This window comes from Oncorhynchus clarkii, chromosome 1 (assembly GCF_045791955.1).
Source record: "Oncorhynchus clarkii lewisi isolate Uvic-CL-2024 chromosome 1, UVic_Ocla_1.0, whole genome shotgun sequence".
NCBI lineage: Eukaryota > Metazoa > Chordata > Actinopteri > Salmoniformes > Salmonidae > Oncorhynchus > Oncorhynchus clarkii.
Genome location: NC_092147.1, coordinates 34,289,990 through 34,312,417, shown reverse-complemented (window position 1 = coordinate 34,312,417; position 22,428 = coordinate 34,289,990). Strand labels below are relative to the sequence as shown.

Genomic DNA, 22,428 nt, shown 5'->3' with positions numbered 1-22,428 from the left:
GAAGCTGTTGAACAGTCTGATGGTAATAGAAGCTGTTCAATAGTCTGATGGTAATAGAAGCTGTTCAACAGTCTGATGGTAATAGAAGCTGTTGAACAGTCTGATGGTAATAGAAGCTGTTCAACAGTCTGATGGTAATAGAAGCTGTTCAGCAGTTTGATGGTCTGGTAATAGAAGATGTTTTTTTGTCTCTCGGTCTTGGCTCTGATGCACCAGTGCTGTCTCCTTCTGTCGGACGATAGCCGAGTGAACAGTCTATTGCTCGGGTGACTGAGGTCCTTAAAGATCTCTTTGCCTTCCTTTGACACTGTGTGCTGTAGATGTACTGGAGGGCAGGCAGTGATCCATACCAGGCGGTGATGCAGCCCGACAGAATGCTCTCAATGGTGCATCTGTAAAAGTTAAAGAGGCTCTTATAAGGGACGTAGACGTGGGAAAGAGTGGGAGTGACAGGGAGAAAGAGAGAGAGGTTAGAAGAGAAAGTGAGGAAGAGTGGGAGTAAGAGGGAGGGAGTGAGAGAGTGAGAGATCATGCCCAATAAAGCGTCCAGTCCTTTTCATGTTTAATTCAGCTGTTTTATAGTCCTACATGCCCCCATAGTGCAATTCTATGGAGAAACTCCTATTTTCCCATTCAGACCAGGCCTTTTAATCTCCTCCCTGTGCCAGAGCTCCTCTCTCTTTACTGCCGCTCTTTAATGAAGAGCTGTCCAATAAGGCCTTTTATTGTATTGGCATATGTTGCTTTTATTAGGAGACAATAACTAGCTGAAGCCCATCACCTCACAAGTCCTCTCCCAAGATAAAAAGGAGTTTCACAGTCACCACCCAAGTCCTTCTCACACTCATTGTTTCCCAACACCCTCCTTTCTTTTCTCCTCTCCCCCTTTCTTTCTAATTTTGTCCCCCCTTGTCTCATCCCCTTCTTCCCTACTCTTTTCTCTCCTCGCTCTTTCTTACCTCCCTTTGTTCACCAAATAAGCATATGTTCCCACCCCCCCCCACACACACGCTGCAGGAGTTGGATGTGAGGAAGAGATGGCGGAGTGTGGCAAACAGAGAGGGTAGACGAGGGGGCAGCTGTAGCAGGGGCTGGAGGTATACTGCCTCTCCATTCTCTAATGTTCTTCAGATGGAGAGATGTGGAGACAGGGGGAGCCAGTGTTAGGTGTGTGGTCTCTCCATCCTGTCCCTAATGGCCCTCAGGGGAGTAGGCCGCCCAGGGCTCTGTATTACCCAGCAGGCCTAGGGGCTAATGACGGCTCTTTAATAGAGTGTAAAACATACTGAGGAGCAGAGGCCAGCGCCTTAGAGGGCTCCCCCATTAGAATGGCAAGAACAGCATTACGCTGGACAGGCCATTTGTTTCCAGTGGTGGGGATGGCTGCGCTTATGCGTTAGTGTGCTGAGGTTATGGGGTGACTGTGGAGTCTTGAGGGGGACCGTTGGGGTGTTTTTGGAGGTCTGTTTGTGGTGTTAATCCCTCCCCTTGCGGTTGGTTGGTCAGGCTGAATGGAGGGCCAGGCTGTTTATCTGACTAGACCGCGTTACCCAGGATTCCCCTCACAGCTGGACGGGCACGCTCAGATGGGCTGTCGGCTCGCAGAGGCTAACGCTGCATAGGGCTAGGGCAAACACACTCCAGTGGCGGTCAGTGTCATTTAAGATGAGGGAGGACGATTAGGAGCATGGGCTTATTTCTATTACAGCACATTGGATGACTGTCATTCAAATTCTATTCACCCAGCTAAATGTAACATCGATAGGTTTAAGATGCTACATGATATTCACATTTTTTCAATACCCAACATGAGGTTGCTACAACCTAGCCTATGAATGAAAGTTTTACAATGTAGTTGCACAGGTCGAGAGAAGAATTATAGTAATGAAGGTGAAAGACAGTTTCAAGACCGCCTTGCACACTCTTGCCTGCATCTAGCTGATCTCATGTGTAGTCGTTAGTCCAACAGTTGCAAACAAGTTTCTATTGGACAAATTCAGGCATGTTTTTTCTCATTTGCTTACACATAAGAAACTTTTTTCAACAGAATCGTCAGAATGAATTCACCCCTTATCACACGCAAACACTGTTCACCTTCATAGCAGCCACACACAAACAGTAGGATCACTTTGCTTGTTGTATAATTCATTCTCGCATCTACTCGCTCTCTTCCTCTCAATTTTTACCTTTGCTTGTAGAGTTCAGTGCACAAAAAAATGCGTTAATAAACCCGCTACAATCATGCAGTACAGTCAGCATTCAGTTTAGCAGTTACAACGGCTAGTCCTGGTGGCAATACATTAATAAAACCAAAAGCTTACCTTGACTTGGAAGAGTTCCAGTGTTGGATAGCCCTAGCCAGTGAGCTAACATAGCATCCCTCTCTGTTTGTGTAGGGTGTTTTAGTAGACTAGCTGCATTCGATAGCTAAGTGAAATTGAAAGTAAAAAAAATACAACAAAATATAGCTCTCTCACTCACCACATTTTATGCACTGTAGTGCTAGCTAGCTGTAGCTTATGCTTTCAGTACTAGATTAAGTATCTGATACTTTGATTTGGTGGACAACATGTCAGTTCATTCTGCAAGAGCTCTGATAGGTTGATGGACGTCCTCCGGAAGTTTCAGATTTACTGTGTAAGTCTATGGAAGTGGGTGAGAACCATGAGCCTCCTAGGTTTTGTATTGAAGTTAATGTACCCAGAGGAGGACGGAAACTAGCTGTCCTCTGGCTACACCATGGTGCTGCTGAGGCTACTGTAGACATTCATTGCAAAACAGTGTGTTTAAATCAATTATTTAGTGACGTGAATATATTTCATATAGTTTTATATAAAAAGGATTTTATGTTTCTGAAATTCACTTAGGAGGATGGTCCTCCCCTTCCTCCTCTGAGGAGCCTCCATGGCTTTATTGGCATGGGAAACATTGCCAATTTCATTGCCAAAGCAAGTGAAATAGATAATAAACAAAAGTTAAATAAAAAAATGAACAGTGAAAATTACTCAAAAAAGTTCCAAAAGAAAAAAGAATGTCATAAAATGTCATATTATGTGCAAATAATTAAATAATTAAGTACAAAATGGAAATAAATAAACATAAATATGGGTTGTATTTACAATGGTGTTTATTCTTCACTGGTTGCCATTTTCTTGTGGCAACAGGTCACAAAATGTTGCTACTTTGATGGCACGCTGGTATTTCACCCAAAAGATATTGTAGTTTATCGAAATTGAGTTTGTTTTCAAATTCTTTGTGGGTCTGTGTAATCTGAGGGAAATATGTGTCTCTGATATGGTCATACATTTTGCAGGAGGTTAGGATGTGCAGCTCAGTTTCCATCTCATTTTGTGGGCAATGTGCACATAGCCTTTCTTCTCTTGAGAGCCAGGTCTGCCTACCGTGGCCTTTCTCAATAGTACGGCTATGCTCACTGAGTCTGTACATAGTCAAAGCTTTACTTACATTTGGGTCAGTCACAGTGGTCAGGTATTCTGCCACTGTGTACTCTCTGTTAAGGGCCAAATAGCATTCTGGTTTGCTCAGTTTTTTTGTTGATTCTTTCCAATGTGTCAAGTAATTATCTTTTTCTTTTTTCATGATTTGGTTGTGTTGCTGTCCTAGGGCTCTGTGGGGTCTGTTTGTGTTTGTGAACAGAGCCCCAGGACCAGCTTGCTTAGGGGACTCTTCTCCAGGTTCATATCTCTGTAGGTGATGGCTTTGTTATGGAAGGTTTGAGAATCACTTCCTTTTAGTAGGTTGTAGAATTTAACAGCTCTTTCCTGGATTTTGATCATTAGCCGGTATCGGCCTAATTCTGCTCTGCATGCATTATTTGGTGTTTTCAGACCAAATCGAATTGTATTGGTCACATACACATGGTTAACAGATATTAATGTGAGTGTAGCGAAATGCTTGTGCTTCTAGTTCTGACAGTGCAGTAATATCTAACAAGTAATCTAACAATTCCCCAACAACTACCTAAGACACACAAATCTAAAGGGGTGTTTGAGAATATGTACATGTAAGTATATGGATGAGCGATGGCCAAGCGGCATAGGCAAGGTGCAATAGATGGTATAAAATACAGTATATACATGTGATATAAGTAATGTAAGGTATGTAAACATTATCGAAGTGGCATTATTTAAAGTGCCATTGTTTAAAGTGACTAGTGATCCATTTATTAAGGTGGCCAGTCTCAATGGGTCTCAATGTAGGCAGCAGCCTCTCTGAGTTAGTGATTGCTGTTTAGCAGTCTGATGGCCTTGAGATGGAAGCTGTTTTTCAGTCTCTCGGTCCCAGCTTTGAGTCACCTCTACTGATGCACTTTTACGTTGTACACAGAGGATATTTTTGAAGAATTATGCATGCAGTCTCAATTTGGTGTTTGTTCCATTTTGTAAATTCTTGGTTGGTGAGCGGAACCCTGACCTCACAACCATAAAGGGAAATGGATTGTATAACTGATAGAAGTATTTTATGTTCCTTTTGATGGCATAGAAGGCACTTATTGCTTTGTCTCTCAGATCATTCACAGCTTTGTGGAAGTTACCTGTGGCGCTGATGTTTAGGCTGAGGTATGTAATGTTTTTTGTGTGCTCTTGCAACCGGACCTTTTGTGGAACACCATTATTTTTGTCTTACTGAGATTCACTGTCAGGGCCCAGGTCTGACAGAATCTGTGCCGAAGATCTAGGTGCTGCTGTAGGCCCTCCTTGGTTGGGGACATGTTTTACCCCCGTCAACACTTTCCATCAGCTTGTATAGCAGAACCTAATGCCAAATTGAGTCAAAAGCTTTTTGGAAATCAGCAAAGCATGAGAAGACTTTGCCTTTGTTTTGTTTTGTTTCTTTGTTAGTTAGGGTGTGCAGGTTGAAAACGTGGTCTGTCATACGGTAATTTGGTAAAAAGCCAATTTGACATTTGCTCAACACATTGTTTTCATTGAGGAAATGTACAGTGCCTTGCGAAAGTATTCGGCCCCCTTGAACCTTTTGCCACATTTCAGGCTTCAAACATTTCAGGCTTTTGCCACATTTCAGGCTTCAAACATAAAGATATAAAACTGTATTTTTTTGTGAAGAATCAACAACAAGTGGGACACAATCATGAAGTGGAACGACATTTATTGGATATTTCAAACTTTTTTAACAAATCAAAAACTGAAAAATTGTGCGTGCAAAATTATTCAGCACCTTTACTTTCAGTGCAGCAAACTGTCTCCAGAAGTTCAGTGAGGATCTCTGAATGATCCAATGTTGACCTAAAGGACTAATGATGATAAATACAATCCACCTGTGTGTAATCAAGTCTCCGTATAAATGCACCTGCACTGTGATAGTCTCAGAGGTCCGTTAAAAGCGCAGAGAGCATCATGAAGAACAAGGAACACACCAGGCAGGTCCGAGATACTGTTGTGAAGAAGTTTAAAGACGGATTTGGATACAAAAAGATTTCCCAGACCACTGCAAAAAGATTTTATCAGACCACTGCAAATCTACCAAGACCTGGCCGTCCCTCTAAACTTTCAGCTCAAACAAGGAGAAGACTGATCAGAGATGCAGCCAAGAGGCCCATGATCACTCTGGATGAACTGCAGAGATCTACAGCTGAGGTGGGAGACTCTGTCCATAGGACAACAATCAGTCATATATTGCACAAATCTGGCCTTTATGGAAGAGTGGCAAGAAGAAAGCCATTTCTTAAAGATATCCATAAAAAGTGTTGTTTAAAGTTTGCCACAAGCCACCTGGGAGACACACCAAACATGTGGAAGAAGGTGCTCTGGTCAGATGAAACCAAAATTGAACTTTTTGGCAACAATGCAAAACGTTATGTTTGGCGTAAAAGCAACACAGCTGAACACACCATCCCCACTGTCAAACATGGTGGTGGCAGCATCATGGTTTGGGCCTGCTTTTCTTCAGGGAAGATGGTTAAAATTGATGGGAAGATGGATGGAGCCAAATACAGGACCATTCTGGAAGAAAACCTGATGGAGTCTGCAAAAGACCTGAGACTGGGACGGAGATTTGTCTTCCAACAAGACAATGATCCAAAACATAAAGCAAAATCTACAATGGAATGGTTCAAAAATAAACATATCCAGGTGTTAGAATGGCCAAGTCAAAGTCCAGACCTGAATCCAATCGAGAATCTGTGGAAAGAACTGAAAACTGCTGTTCACAAATGCTCTCCATCCAACCTCACTGAGCTCGAGCTGTTTTGCAAGGAGGAATGGGGAAAAAAATGTCAGTCTCTCGATGTGCAAAACTGATAGAGACATACCCCAAGCGATTTACAGCTGTAATCGCAGCAAAAGGTGACGCTACAAAGTATTAACTTAAGGGGGCTGAATAATTTTGCACGCCCAATTTTTCAGTTTTTGATTTGTTAAAACAGTTAGAAATATCCAATAAATGTTGTTCCACTTCATGATTGTGTCCCACTTGTTGTTGATTCTTCACAAAAAAATACAGTTTTATATCTTTATGTTTGAAGCCTGAAATGTGGCAAAAGGTCGCAAAGTTCAAGGGGGCCGAATACTTTCGCAAGGCACTGTACAAGTCTGCTGTTAATGATAATGCAGAGGATATTCCCAAGGTTGCTGTTGACGCATATCCCACGGTACTGTAGTTATTGGGATCAAATTTGTCTCCACTTTTTTGGATTGGGGGTGATCAGTCTCTGGTTCCAAATATTGGGGAAGATGCCCGACCTGAGGATGATGTTAAAAAGTATAGCCAATTGGAATTTGTGGTCCGTATATTTTGTCATTTAATTTAGGATACCATCAACACCAAAGGCCTTTTTTTGGTTGAAGGCTTTGTCTTTTGTTCTTTAGTTGCTTCAATGTAGTTGGAGAATCCAGTGTGTTCTGGTAGTCTTTAATAGTTGATTCTAAAATTTGTATTTGATCATGTATGCTTTTGCTATATGTTATTTTTTTATAGGGCCAAAAAGACTGGAGAAGTGGTTTACCCAAACATCTCCATTTCGGATAGATAACACTTTGTGTTGTTGTTTGTTTAGTGTTTTCCAATTTTCCCAGAAGTGGTTAGAGTCTATGGATTCTTCATTTACATTGGAGCTGATTTCTGACGTGCTGTTCATTCTTTTTCCGGAGTGTATTTCTGTATTGTTCTAGTGATTCACTATAGTGAAGGCGTAGGCTCAGGTTTTATGGGTCTCGGGGTTTTGGGGGGATAGGTTTCTCAATTTCTTTCTTTGGTCTTTGCATTCTTCATCAAATCATTTGTTTTTGTTGATCATTTTCTTAGGTTTTCAGCTTGAATTTTTTTAGATTAGATAGGGAAGCTGAGAGGTCAAATATACTGTTTAGGTTTTCTACTGCCAAGTTTACACCTTCACTATTACAGTGAAATGTTTTGTCCAGGAAGTTGTCTAGGGGTGGAAGGGATTGAATTTGTTGTTGCCTAACTGTTTTTTTCAAAGGTTTCCACACTACTTTCCTTCCATCTATAGCATTTCTCAATATTATTCAGTTCCTTTTGCTCTGATGCCTCATGATTGTGTATTGCTCTGTTCAAGTAGACTGTGATTTTGCTTTCATCTGATAGGGGTGTCAGTGGGCTGACTGTGAACGCTCTGGGAGACTCTGGGTTGAGGTCAGTGATAAATTAGTCTACAGTACTACTTCCAAGAGATGAGTTATAGGTGTACTTACTGTAGGAGTCTCCTCGAAGCCAACCATTGACAATGTGCATCCCAGCGTGCGACAGAGCTGCAGGTTGTGACCTGTTTTTGTTGGTTATGCTGTCATAGTTGAGCCTAAGGGAGCATATGGAGGAGGGAATGCTGTCACCTTCAGGTAGGTGTTTGTCCCCCTGTGTGTCAGATTAATTTTTTTATTTAACCTTTATTTAATTAGGCAAGTCAGTTAAGAACAAACTATCATTTAGGTTCCCACAGATTAATACATGTCCCTGGGCCTGGAAATTATTGATTTCCCCCTACAGGATGGAGAAGCTGTCTTCATTAAAGTATCGGGATTCTAGTGCGGCGATATAGGTAGCACACAGGAGGACATTTTTCTCTGTTGAGATACTTTCCTTTTGAATTTCTAGCCAAATGTAAAATGTTCCTGCTTTGATTCATTTAATAGTGAGTTAGGTCTGCTCTATACCAAATTAGCATACCCCCCTGAGTCCCTTCCCTGTTTCACACCTGGTAGTTTGGTGGATGGGACTACCAGCTCTCTGTAACCTAGAGGGCAACCAGGGGGTCTATCTCCTCTATACCATGTTTCTTGTAGGATGTCTGTATTTCTCATTTCTTTGGTGAAGTCCACTTTAGGCCAAAGTCAGATGACCTCACGCCTTGGATATTCCAGGATGAGATAGTGAAGGCTTTGTGTTCCATAAAGTGTCCAATGTTGTTAGTCGTGTGGTTTGGTCTCAGACCAGTAAGTATGAGCAGAGTTTTGCTGGTCTGGGCGGGGTGTCAGTTTATCTGTTGCTCCTGTGTGAGGTGTTGGGGCTGCGTTTGAGGGCAATGTCCTTTAGGGTCCTGGTGAAGGTGGGCACTGCGGCCTTGTATAGGTGGACCTGGTCTTAAAAGCTGTTTAAGTCCATGGTGGAGTGGTGGCCCAGGTAAACATTTGGTTTTGAGGCACATTCACGGGAAACACTTTTGTTTACCCACTGTATGGTAGCAGGGTGGAAGTATTTTCGTGGTAGCAGGGTGGACGTATTTTCATGGTAGCAGGGTGAAAGTCTTTTCGTGGTAGCAGGGTGAAAGTATTTTCATGGTAGCAGGGTGGAAGTCTTTTCGTGGTAGCAGGGTGGAGATAACCACTTGTGCGCCTGACTCCACTGTGGCTTTACTTTCCTGCTGTGCTCTCAGGTAATTTGTGCCTGAGAGCAGGTCATTTGTGACTGTTTGGACACCAGAGTTTAGACACTGTGTGTTTGGGAAAAAGTTAATTTTCTTATATATATTTCCAAATAGAGTACAATCTGTGACTTGTGTATGTCCTCAGTGGGTGTGTGTGTGTGGGGGGGGGGGTGCTCAGAGGGGGTGCTCAGAGTGGATGGGATCCCCTGGGCTTGGGACTGGGGTGAACTGTTCTGCTCTGGTGTCGAGACTTTTGTCAGGATCTGATGTGGGTTGTTCTGCTGTCTTCTCTGCGGGAGTGGCCAGCTCTCTAATGGGTTGTTCTCTGTCACACGTCATCTGCCTCACCCTCTCCTCCAGCACTCTCCTCCAGCACTCTCCTCCACTCCTCTAGTCCTTTGTTCTTCTCCCGCCTCTGCTTTTTCTCCTGTCGATGTTGTCTCTCTCCACCTTCAGCTCTCTGGGTCTGGTTGAGCAGGTGTTGTTGTGCTGAACAATTTTTTATTTTTTCTCTCTTTCTCTCTCTATATACATATACATACATATATATATATATATATATATATATATATATATATATATATATATATATATATATATATTACGCAAACACGGGCGAGAGACGACAAGCAAGCAGATGTGTTTTTGTTACAATGATAATTTATTAAATGTAAAATATCTTTAGCACAGATTAACAATCACACACTTCCATCTATTGTGAACGCCATGGGGTTGGAAATAAACATTCCACAAGGATCAACAAAAGCACACAGTCCTGTTGGAGTCCTATCTTCTCCTTCATGGCATAGATAGATCTTCATGTTAGACTGTTACCTCAGACAGGCTGGGTCCTAGGGCTGAGGCAAATCTCATATACTGGTCCTAGTTTCAGTGACCCTTTTATCATGTAAGCTTGTTCTGTAGCCTACACAGTTCCAATTCTTGATCTATAAAAAAAGAACAAGACCACACCGCAATCCATTTCCCCTGTCTGCTCTCTTCACCAGAGGAAAGGAGTATGCTCTCCTGCGATAGTTGTGGACGCAGCCACTTAACCAGGCTTTAGTTGGTAACACTGTACAGATTGGATTGCCTCTCTGCTTTGCTTCAACCCTTCCCACATCAACACAACTGAACAGAACCTTGACCAGAACGGTTCGACCACAGTAAGAATGACAGTTAAAGGAACAGAAGAGAACCACCCACAGGAGTAAGAAAACTGTAAGACTTTACACGTTGTCCAGGATATCATCGTCTGGTTCTTTTTATTATTCTCTTTTCATTTTTTTAATTACTTTTTTTATAGTTGATTTTCAGCACATGCCATATGAGAAGTTTGGGATTATAAAAGTACCTGAAAGAAGTGCTAGAGTGTCAGCATGCATAGCTGTTTGATATTTACATGTTCTTATGTACAGGACAGGACAGGACGGGGTGGGACAAAAACAGACTGCTCTACAGTACTGGGTGTATTTACAGGTCAGGGGTCAGGGGTTAGAGGTCAATTACATAACTACAGACGTCTGGGTAAAGTGTCACGCATATTATCAGAGACAGAATGACAGAGCACAACCTTGAAGAGGCAGAAAGAAAACATGTTTTTTCAGACCTGTTTTTTTCCTCTGGTACAATACCCCTATGCTAACAAATAGCACAATGCTTGTTTTATTATTGTTGTAGTATACAAGCAGAGTGATTGGACATGGTTAAAGATCACCACAGTAACATGTTATACTATGAAGATAACGCCAAATAACTGAGATACAGTAAACTGCTTCAACACTACTCTCCCACCTTGCTTTTCAATACATTGAACTGTGGCTGTTTTCGGAGAAAAAAAAACTAACCCTCTTTTCTCCACAATTTCCTGGTATCCAATTGGTAGTTACAGTCTTGTCCCATTGCTGCATCTCCCGTATGGACTCGGGAGAGGCAAAGCTCGAGAGCCATGCGTCCTCCGAAACACGACCCCGCCAAACCACACTGCTTCTTGACACACTGCTCGCTTAACCCGGAAGTCAGCCGCACCAATGTGTCGGAGGAAACACCATACAGCTGGCGAACAAAGTCAGCGTGCATGTACCCGGCCGTCACAAGGAGTCTCTAGAGCACGATGGGACAAGGACATCCCAGCCGGCCTAACCCTCCCCTAACTCGGACAATGCTTGGCCAATTGTGTGCCGCCTCATGGGTCTCCCGGCTGTGATACAGCCCGGGATCGAACCCGAAGCCGTGATCCTCTAGCATTGTGATGCAGTGCCTTAGACCGCTGCGCCACTCGGGAGGCCCGAATTGTGGCTGTTTAACCGTTAAATGTTGCACAATACTTTCCAAAGTATATTTTCATTCTTTTGAAAATTGGAAGACATAAATGTGATCCGGGACCAGTTTCCAGAGCAGTGAGTGTTCTGGCCAGACAGGGTCAGGTTACTACTGCTGATTTAGTGCCTGTTTTTCCATCTCTTAAAGCATATAGATTCTCCCTATGCAGAGGTTGGGTTTCTGTGTGTGTAAATGTATTGGAGACGCTCTGGTTGGCTAAGACCCTGCTACATTTTTAGCATATTGTGGGAGTGATTTTAGTCTTCTCCCTTTTCCCTCTTTTCAGTTCTGGTTATTTGTGTACTGTTTAGGGGACAGTTGGTGTAACCCTCTCCTCTCCACTCACCAGTGTGTGGTGGTCAGGTCGGTCTAACAGGAACATAACAACCCTAAGAAAACGGAGCCATTTCTCTGTAAAATTATGTATTTCAGAATCAGAATTGACATTGACAAGATACTAGTATAAAAACAGAAAGAGACATTGGTTGGTCAACGCCTAAAATGTAAAGGTGTTATCTATAATTTACATGATTATACAACACATCTGTTGGGTTACTGTACATGTCTGGAATGAATGAGTGGGTGTGTCTGCGAAAGTGTATAAGAGTGTTTAAATCAGAGAGAGTGTGTGTGCGTGCGTGTGCGTGAGTGTGAAGTTTGTGTGAGGTTTGTGTGAGGTTTGTCTTAGACCCAGCCCATTCTCCTGCTCTCTCTCTCTCTTCCTGTGATAGATAGACACAGACAGACAGGCAGACAGACAGACACTGGTGGTTCAGCTTGTTAATGTCTAATCTCATCAGGTTTATCTATTACAGGGGTCACCAGGTCAAGTAGTGAGAGGGCAGCGCTAAACACCAAGAAGATAACCCCTGTGTACACACACTCACTCTCTCCTCAATTCTCCTTCCCTCCCTTTCTCTCTGCTTTGTGCACAGTTTCCCTCAGAGCACACAGAGTCCACAGCTGTGCAGTGTAGTATTTTCAGGTCAGGTGTAAATCATTTCAATGTATTGCTTGACCACCCTTTACCTAAAACAGTGTGAAAACGAGGACCCTGGAAGCAGAGTGAAATGAGCAGGCAAATATATTCCATCTTCCAATGGGTTTGTGTGTAGGTCTCTAAAGCAAATACCTTAACTGAGAGTTAGCTAAATGATGTGCCACCCTGCTTTTGAAGTGTGCATGTCTGGGTCTGGGTGTCTGTTAGACGCTGACTGACATTTGTAAGCCTTTGATATGCCAGTCCTGTGAGGTGTGTAGAGTTATCAGTGTGCTGGCAGGGAGGGAGACAGCAGAGAGATGCAGTTGTTTCATCTGCTGTTTCTAACTGCCTCAATCTGCTACTACCTACACTGAGTAGGACGTTTGTTTAGTGTGTCTGTATTTCTCAATGAGAGTGTGTAAGTGTGCATGCACTTTGTTCTGTGAATGGGTGTGTGTGAGAGTGTGTCTTTCTAGATTTTAATGAGTGTCAGTGTGTGTGCGCGCCGGAGCAGTTTGGGCATTTTCCAGTATGTGTGTCTATTCCTGTGTTAAGCTCTGCCAGCTTGGACTGCTGATGCTAAAATGAGCCTCAATGAGGCTGGGCCTTTGAAGTGGGTGTATATTAGTGTGTGTGTGTGTGTGTGTGTGTGTGTGTGTGTGTGTGTGTGTGTGTGTGTGTGTGTGTGTGTGTGTGTGTGTGTGTGTGTGTGTGTGTGTGTGTGTGTGTGTGTGTGTACAGACTTTTGCTGCTGTGCCAGTGCACTGCACTAAACAGTGCTCTGCAGTCTTTCATCAGTGCTCTCCACCAGTCTCATTTGTAGATAAATAGCAGTGAGCCAGGGATAACTATTTAATGTGTGTCTATAGAAGTCAGCTCCGGAACAGTCTCTTCTCTTCTCACAACGTCACAGCAGCTTTTAGCCAGCAGCAGGGCTATATGAAAGATCCCTCTGAGTGCCTGACTTCTGGCTGTAATTCTCTCTGACGTCTGTTTCAAATGCTGTGGAATCTCTCTTCCTGTCGCTCTCTCTCTCCTTCTCGTTCCCCCTCTCCGCTCCTAATTACCGACTGTGACGGTAATTAGGGAGGCATGTCTCAGTACAGTTTGACTACAGACTACGGAATACTGGATTTGAGATGTTAAACTGAGAAATACAGAAGTAATTTCCCACTTAATTAGAGAGTATAGGGTAGGGAGGGTTGTCTGCTCCTTTTAAGAGAGAGAAGAGAGACGGGTAAGGGGCAGTGGGGTTTACGAGTGTGTGCATGCATGTATATAGTGTGTGTGTGTGTGTGTGTGTGTGTGTGTGTGTGTGTGTGTGTGTGTGTGTGTGTGTGTGTGTGTGTGTGTGTGTGTGTGTGTGTGTGTGTTCGTCTGAACTAACCTTGTACCTTGTGTGTGTGTGTGTGTGTTTACAAGAGCACTATTCTCAACATATTACTCTTAAGGGGTGTATACCTCTCTTTACCCTGGCAAACCTCTGAAATAAAAGCCAAATGTCTGACTTCCCTCATGAATCCCTAGATGATGTGAACATAAACAGATGTGTAATCCTCACATATATACTGTATGTTCTCTTATACAGTCTATTTATAGAACCCTCTGGCTCTCCACTCCAATGAGAAGAGCTGCTCCCTCCTCCCCAGTCTAGAACACCGTGGGCCACATCTTCTGTCCAGAAAACAGCCCTTGCGGTGCGCAAACCTCCACAAAATAACATCCAAATATTGCAGCTATAGAGAAGCCCAACATATTTTGGTGTGTTTTGCTTTAAATTTGAATGAACAGTCGTCACCATCCCATGGAGATTGTGACGTTCTAAAATTGTATTTATTTTTTTGCGGAGATCTGTGCTGTTTTGTGGACAGTTAGCATTGTATTTACCACATATACATCAGCATGCACTCTGGATAGTTAGCAGTCCTGTTCACACACAATATAGAAATAAATATATGTATATAAATATATATACAGGGCCATGGTCCCCATGGTAACATTGTCCCATCATTATGGGCTGTGGCAGAGAGGGGTGTCTCTGGGGTTTATCCTCTCGATATCTCTATCTGTCTCTCTCCATTTGTATGGAGTTCCTCCTCTGTCTCGTACAGATGCTCTGGGGTCATGCAGGAAAGATGGTGGGGGGGGGGGGGGGGGTCGCTGAGTCCAGATGTGTGTTTATTCTGGTGGAGGTCTTGGCAGCATCTTTAGAGTGGCAGGATCTCATTTGTCTCTTGGCAGACGGGAGGGTTTCTGTGTATCTCTCTGATGGTCCTCTCCTCCCACAAAGATAATGTTGATCAGGGTCCTCCATGTTGTGTGTGTATCTCTCACTCTTTCTCTCTGTCTGTGAGTTCACAGCAACAGGGGTCAGCCACCACAGTGTACTGTGCAGTAGCTCCGGAGCTGGAGGGTTTTGGAGGCATGTACTTCAACAACTGTTTTTTCTGCCTACCCTCCCCCCAGCCCGAAGACCAGGCCACTGCAGCCAGCCTGTGGGAGCTAAGCGAGCGCCTGGTCTCAGAGAGGCCTTCGGGCCAACAGGCCGTCTGATGGACATTCCCACTGACTATCAACAGCCTCATCAGGACTAGAGGAGCGAGGAGGACTAGCCAATCAGGAATGGAGGGGGAGGGAGTGGAAATGAAAACCAATCAAGTTTGTACATTGAGTGGACTGTAGAAAGCTGCCAAACCTTTCAACTGGACCCGTCACTTCACTAAGCAGTAAAATACATGTACAAATTCATCTTATCTAATAGCTACACTGTGGCTACAGGTTGAACTGTGGTAGTTTAACACTAAAGGGAGAGCAGAAGAGAGACCTCTCGATATGGCAACACATCCCCTCTGACCGTCTTTGTGGCAGGGAGAGTTCACCAGTTCCAGCCAAAGTGGGCCTGTGTTTTTCACCCCACTGTGTTGCCACCTGCATCACACACTGTGCATCTTCCCTCTGTGTCTCTAGTCTCCTCCTGTATATATCTATTCTATGTCTGTCTACAGAGATATAGGGAGTGGTGAGTATCATTGTGCTAGTTTAGGGGGATTGAAGGGGGGTAGGAGAAATAAGGAGGTATAATGTAATGCCTATATACATAGAGGTATGGTTTTGTGGCTATATACAGATGCAGTAGTTTTGTTTCATACGAGGCCCTACTGTATATTATTTACATTCACATCATGGGCTAAATGGGACTCACTGTCATCGCTTCTCCCCTCTACAGTATCCGTCTACAGTTAAAGACCTCCAACCTACATATAATTACATAGAATACTCTACAAAATGCTATTTACAATGAGGAGGTACTGTATCTTTGTCATGTTGAGTCAGAATTGCGTCCGTAGCTACTGGTGATGCCAGAGGAAGAGGGAATCCAGGAGTTTTAGTAGTTGAATCAAACATGAAGTATTTTTCTTGGGTGTTAGGTCTTGTTGTCATTGGTTTCTGTCAATAATCTCGTCATGAAAGACAAAGTGTTGGGCGACTGGGTCTGTCTGGACTTCTGTACAGGGACTGTTGGTTGGTTTATGGGTGGTTTGGAGACGTTGTGTGGACGTTGTGCTTTGTCGCAGTCCGGTGCCATGGAACGACGTTGGTAAGACATCACCATTCCTCTGTCATGGTTTCTGTAAAGAATAGGAAGAGAGAGGACTCATTAAAGACTGTTTGTTGTAGTATGTATGTGTCTGTGGTCATTTCAATACTTGCACGCAGTTGACAGGATCCTATTGAAAGGAATCAAGACGAGTGTACATATTAGGGAGAAGGGGACTAATCAGAATTGGCCTAGAAAGGCTGCTTCTTGTGGTCAGTGAGCAGCACAGCGCCCTTTGACCCGGAACTACTCTCCACCAGGAACATTGGGAAGGGCCAAAGAGTGATTGAAACATTGACCAAGCAATCACATGGCTGACCTGCATCATTCTCACGACTGGTTAGTCAGCTGATGCCTGACAGAGTCCCTCTCACTGTTAAACACTGCTTTGTTCCCTTGATGATGTTCAACAGCAGTTCAGCACAGTAGGGGAGAGTGGGGTCAGTTTAGCCACCTTTGTTTCTAGGCAACCATACACAAAATGTTTAATTTAACCAAATATTTAGGAAGAGATGCTCATTTTTAATGGAGTCTGTGAAGGAAGAAACCACATAGAAAAAGTGGTAAGCAAGTTCAGTCCAAAAAAAACTAGTAGATCATTTAAGATTGTGCTATATATCAGTTGGGACCTCTTTAAGCGTCAATATGAGGTCCTAAACCTAGCATAAAAGTACATCCCTGTAGCTGTGTGGGCTAATGGTAAAAATGTTTGCCTTTGGGTAAGTTGAACCAATGTAAGAGTTTTCTTCCCAGGTGTAATGCAAGTCATTATCACTGGGATATGAGGTAACAACAGGGCCTGTGTTAAAAGTGTTTTAAAAAGTACAAAGTGTTAAGTGTTAAGCCTGTATTAAAAGATGATTAAAATACAAAAACTATTTGTGATTTTGTTGAATTGTGTTTGGCAAATAAAGAGACACGGTTTTAAAAAGGTAGTGGTGATATTTAATTCAGTACAATTAAATTAGTAAGTGGCTCAACTTACCCTGTCCTGCGGCCCATACCCGCGGGAAATTGTGCCAAGAGACCACTTTGTTTTGGACAAGCTATGTTTACATGAATTCTGATTATTTCCAGGGATACACAACATCCTGAAATATATATGTAGATATCGTTGTATATTTCCTTTGAAGGAGTGATGCTGAATGTTAAGAAAAATGGCTCAACTTACCCCACTCTCCCCTACTATATACAAATCAAATGTATTTATAAGGCCCTTTATACATCATCAGATGTCACAAAGTGCTATACAGAAATTCAGCCTAAAACCCCAAACAGCAAGCAATGCAGATGTAGAAGCACAATGAACTGTTCTGTTCTAATCTGTACACCACGGCGGTCTTGTTGCTGCTCTTGCACACGCAAACACAAACACCCAAGGAATTGAGGACAGGGAGATTAAGAGCAATTTATTAAGGAATCTCTCACTAGGATAGAGAAGAAACAACACACCGTCCATCCCCTAAGCTCTACAATTCTTTTTAGAAATGTTTATTTTTTGGGTGTGTGGGGGCATGTTGCAACACACACTACACACCGGCTGCAACACACACTATCCCCAGGGAGAGAGGGACACAGGAGGACGAGGTACACCCAGTTTTAGATCCAGCACCCCCTTCTGTGGCCCCTAGGGGCAGTAGTGCTACAGCTGAGCCCCTTGCACCCATCTTCCTCTGCTCTCGAACTGGTAAGAAGCAGCAAGCTTGAGACTCTCTCTTACACCCCTCTCCCCTCTATACACACAACATGCACACACACACACACACATACAGTACTGATCATTTGATTTGATTGATGCATGTCACTGAGCTCCTTCAGAGAAGAAGTGAGTGAGACATCAACAGCATATAAGCCCCTCGCTATAACCAGTCAATGACAGAGAGAGAGAGAGAGAGAGAGAGAGAGAGAGAGAGAACAAAATCATGAGAGATGCTGGGCAGACAACAAACAAAGAGGAAACAGCATTAAGATGTCCTCTGGGAGTGCATCGCTGCCGTGGATCTATGATTGTGTTTGTTTGCATGTGTGGGTGTGGGTGCGTGTGTTCTGACTGTAGAGGGAGGTTCCTGCCTGGCTTTCATACAAAGTCTTATTGATCAGGCCCTATCGGAATCATCTGATAGTTAATCAATACATTACACTTCCTCCCAACGCTTAGAGAACAGAGGAAAGGAGAAGAGAGGAAAGGAGAGGAGAGGAGAAGAGAGGAAAGCATTCGTCTCTGAGGAAGACCTTGATCCTTTGACTCACCCGAGGCCCCTCAGTCTCTCTTTCTCTCTCCTTTCTCTCTACCTCTCCCTCCCACCATCCCTCTATTTATCTCTCATTGTGGTTGAATGCATTTTTTTTAACGTGTAATTAATAATTCAAACATGCTTGTGGGAATTCATCAATGTGTGCAAAAATATGATTTGTGTTCCTTTACATCCTTTACATTCATACACTGATCATGCTCTGAGATATAGAATCATGAATCATCCTTTGCATTCATACACTGATCATGTTCTGAGATGTAGAATCATGAATCATCCTTTGCATTCATACACTGATCATGCTCTGAGATGTAGAATCATGAATCATCATTTGCATTCATACACTGATCATGCTCTGAGATGTAGAATCATGAATCATCCTTTGCATTCATACACTGATCATGCTCTGAGATGTAGAATCATGAATCATCCTTTGCATTCATACACTGATCATGCTCTGAGATGTAGAATCATGAATCATCCTTTACATTCATACACTGATCATGTTCTGAGATGTAGAATCATGAATCATCCTTTACATTCATACACTGATCATGCTCTGAGATGTAGAATCATGAAAATGAAAATATATTTTATAAATGAGGCCAAGATACTTCCCATCATGCTTCTGAAGAGTAGATGCAGATCAGAAGAGAATCCGATACATACTGAATATCAATATAATTTATACAATTAGAAATAGGAAACTAAAATATAGCATAGAAACATTTAGACGTTAACAATTTGTTAAATGAATGTTTATCTATATTGCAATGTAATGTGTACTGGCTGACTGCTATTTTCCCTTTTCCTTTTTTTATTTCCCATAAGATTCATTTCCCTCCTCATATTTATGGGCGGATTGATTTGAATATGTCTGTGTTGCTTATATTGGTAGTATTGACGTCTGGAACGCCATGCTGCCATTTGGAACGGATATATTTAATGATCACAATCAATGTTAAAGCCCTCTATGGACAAGACTAACTCGATACATATCTACTGAGAGGGAGAAAATATACTGTACACTCTCTCTCTCTCATATGAAAAGGAATGATATTTATTAAGTGCTATTGTAGAGTAATTCAATTGTTGTCAATCAAGCAAGCCTGTGTATTTAAACAAGTTTCAGAATATCCCGTCATCCCTAAAAAAAATGTTTTTGTGAAAGTGCTTATTGGACCAAAACCTAATTTCATTTAACTCATGTAATGTTTGAAATAAAATATGCAATTTACATCCATGAACCATAATTATGTTAAAATATCGACATGACAATATTGAATTGTGTAGTTGATTAAACAGCGTTATTAATGGCATAATGATGGGATGTTGGTCTTTATTTATCCTGCTGTCTGCCCCTTTACATTCTGCTGATGTGTGCAGAAAGCTGCCTCAGTAACTATAGTGTGTGTGGGAGGGTATGAGATAGAGATCTGGGCCGAGGCTGTGCGTGTGTGTGTGTGTGTGTGTGTGTGTGTGTGTATGGGGCGTTGGCGTTTACTGCAGTGGGACTGTCCCCTGTAACTCTGCCAGATGCTTTTCTCTGACATGTAAATACCTGAGGTGGAACAGCACATCACCAGCTAGACCTTAACCAGACTCACACCACACAGTCACACACATACTATGTCAATACAATGTCTCCTCAATGAAATTATCCAGTACAGCGTTACTATGTTCTAGTTTTCGGAATCTAGCATGATCCAAGAGAAAGAGGAGAGAGCGAGCAAGAAAGAGCGTGTGTGTGTGTGTGTGTGTGTGTGTGTGTGTGTGTGTGTGTGTGTGTGTGTGTGTGTGTGTGTGTGTGTGTGAGAGAGAGAGTGTGAGTGAATATGCACATGGGTGAGGTTGAGATTGGTGAGGATATTCTAGAGGAGCCCATATGTTTAGTCCCAGGGTGTTCTGGCACTCCTTGTACAGGCTGCGTTTAACACTGCTATGTGGTTGTGTGATTGGGGTAATATTCTACAGAAATGAACATGTAACAGTCAATAGACGAAGAGTTTCTTTCCAAAACGCTTTATCCACCAACTTTTCACATTTGTGTTCTTTCACCAGAAATGATTGCTTCATGTGTGTGTAAAATATTATGTTCTCAGATTATTTCCCCTACATTTTAGTTGTGTGTGAAAATGTTTTTTTTTTGCAAAACACTATATATCCATTGTTAAGCTGGAATGGAATGTTCGTGTCTCGTATATTTGACTGATGTGGTTGTGTCACCTATCTTAAGATAAAGGTACCTGGAATTTAAGGGAACATTCTTTTACTTAAGCTTTGAGAGCACCATGGTTATTTCCCCCCTAGATATATTGCTGTGTGCTATCCAGAACTTCCTCTGTCTCTATATCTGAGGCTGAACATGGCACCTGGGAGGACATAGCTCCTGTAGAAACCCCCTGTGTGTCCTCACTAGACAGCATGACCTTGTAAACCATCAGTTATTCTATTCACCCCTTTGTACGAGAGGAATAGAGGGGAGAGGGAGAGGAAGAGAGAAATAAAGAGAGCGAGGGAGAAAGAGAGTAGAGGAAGGTGGATAGAGAAAGAACTGCTGCTTGTCATGGCTTTCAAACATGGAGAAAAATGAGCACTTGGGCTGAAGTACAATTATTAGGCCCTGTCTATAGATTCATCACACTGAATAGAATGAGGGAGGAAGAGAGCAGGGGAAGGAAAGGCTAAGAAAGAGAAGGTATAGGGAAAATGTAGAGGAAGACAAACAAAGAATGAGGAATAGGGGGAATAAGAGGCTGAGGAAGATGTCAGCAAGGCAGAAACACATGAGGGAGAGAAAGGAGAACAAGTAAGTGAAAGTGGAATGGGGGAAAAAGTGTGTGAGAACAGGAGAGAAAGAGAGAGTTCAGGGGGAGAGGGGGAGCGGAAAAAGAGAAAAGTGAGGGAGAGAGGAGGGCGCGGGAGCAAGTGTGTTAGAGAGAGGTAGCGGGAGGTAAAATGAAATAAGAGGATTTGTAGGGGCTGTGGTCGGTGGCAGTAATAAAGCCTGCTAATCTGGAGGAGTACGCTTGGCTGCTCACACACCCTCTCTCCTACGCTCCACTTTACCAGCGGGCCAAGCCAAGGTCACACACACAGTGTGTGAGACAAGCACAGGTCAAATGGGGGAACTAAAACACTTCCGGGCGGTGTGTGTGTGTGTGTGTGTGTGTGTGTGTGTGTGTGTGTGTGTGTGTGTGTGTGTGTGTGTGTGTGTGTGTGTGTGTGTGTGTGTGTACCGTACCTTGTACACATAAACTGTTCTCTGCCACTGTACCTTGTTCACATAAACTGTTTTCTACTACCGTACCTTGTTCACATAAACTGTTCTCTACCCCTGTACCTTGTTCACATAAACTGTTCTCTACCCCTGTACCTTGTTCACATAAACTGTTCTCTACTACCGTACCTTGTTCACATAAACTGTTCTCTACCCCTGTACCTTGTTCACATAAACTGTTCTCTACCCCTGTACCTTGTTCACATAAACTGTTCTCTACCCCTGTACCTTGTTCACATAAACTGTTCTCTACCCCTGTACCTTGTTCACATAAACTGTTCTCTACTACCGTACCTTGTTCACATAAACTGTTCTCTACCCCTGTACCTTGTTCACATAAACTGTTCTCTACCCCTGTACCTTGTTCACATAAACTGTTCTCTACCCCTGTACCTTGTTCACATAAACTGTTCTCTACCCCTGTACCTTGTTCACATAAACTATCATTGACTACTGTACCTTGTTCACATAAACTATCCTCTACCACTGTACCTTGTTCACATAAACTATCCTCTACCACTGTACCTTGTTCACATAAACTATCCTTGACTGCTGTACCTTGTTCACATAAGCTATCATTGACTACTGTACCTTGTTCACATAAACTATCCTCTACCACTGTACCTTGTTCACATAAACTATCCTTGACTGCTGTACCTGGTTCACATAAGCTATCATTGACTACTGTACCTTGTTCACATAAACTATCCTTGACTACTGTACCTTGTTCACATAAACTATCCTTGACTACTGTACCTTGTTCACATAAACTATTCTCTACTACCAAATCAACTTTTCTCATCTCTTCTCTTTTAGGTCACAGTTCCATTGACGACCTCTATCCTTTCAATCTTTTTATAAACCACCCTCCTTTCTCTCTCTTTTTATCCCTCCCTCCCTATCTGTTTCCCTCTCTCTATCTTTCTATCTCTTTCCCCTGTTCTCTAGTTAGGAACCCGTTACTCTCGCTCTCTCGGCAGCCATGTTGCTTTTCAAAGCACATTTTTCTCCTCTGTTTAACTTGCTCTGCCGTGAGGATCAATATCTATCAAAACAATACGTAATGTCATGGCCAGATAGCTGCAACACAGATATAATGTGCCTGGTTAAGGCTTCCAGGGGAGAAGATATACG

The 22,428-nt window shown here is 42.8% G+C and overlaps 1 protein-coding gene and 1 pseudogene across 1 annotated transcript in view; one reads left to right on the top strand and one right to left on the bottom strand.

The window, feature by feature from the left end:
• The window catches only part of LOC139383339 (WW domain-containing oxidoreductase-like), a 255,807-nt pseudogene extending 241,090 nt beyond the window's left edge, over positions 1-14,717 (top strand).
• An 808-nt stretch (positions 14,718-15,525) lies between these two features.
• Positions 15,526-22,428, bottom strand: part of LOC139406407 (transcription factor Maf-like) — a 47,878-nt gene continuing 40,975 nt past the window's right edge. The window contains exon 3 of the mRNA XM_071148960.1: positions 15,526-15,793. The gene's annotated coding sequence lies outside the window, so the exon portion shown is untranslated. The remainder of the gene's footprint in view (positions 15,794-22,428) is intronic.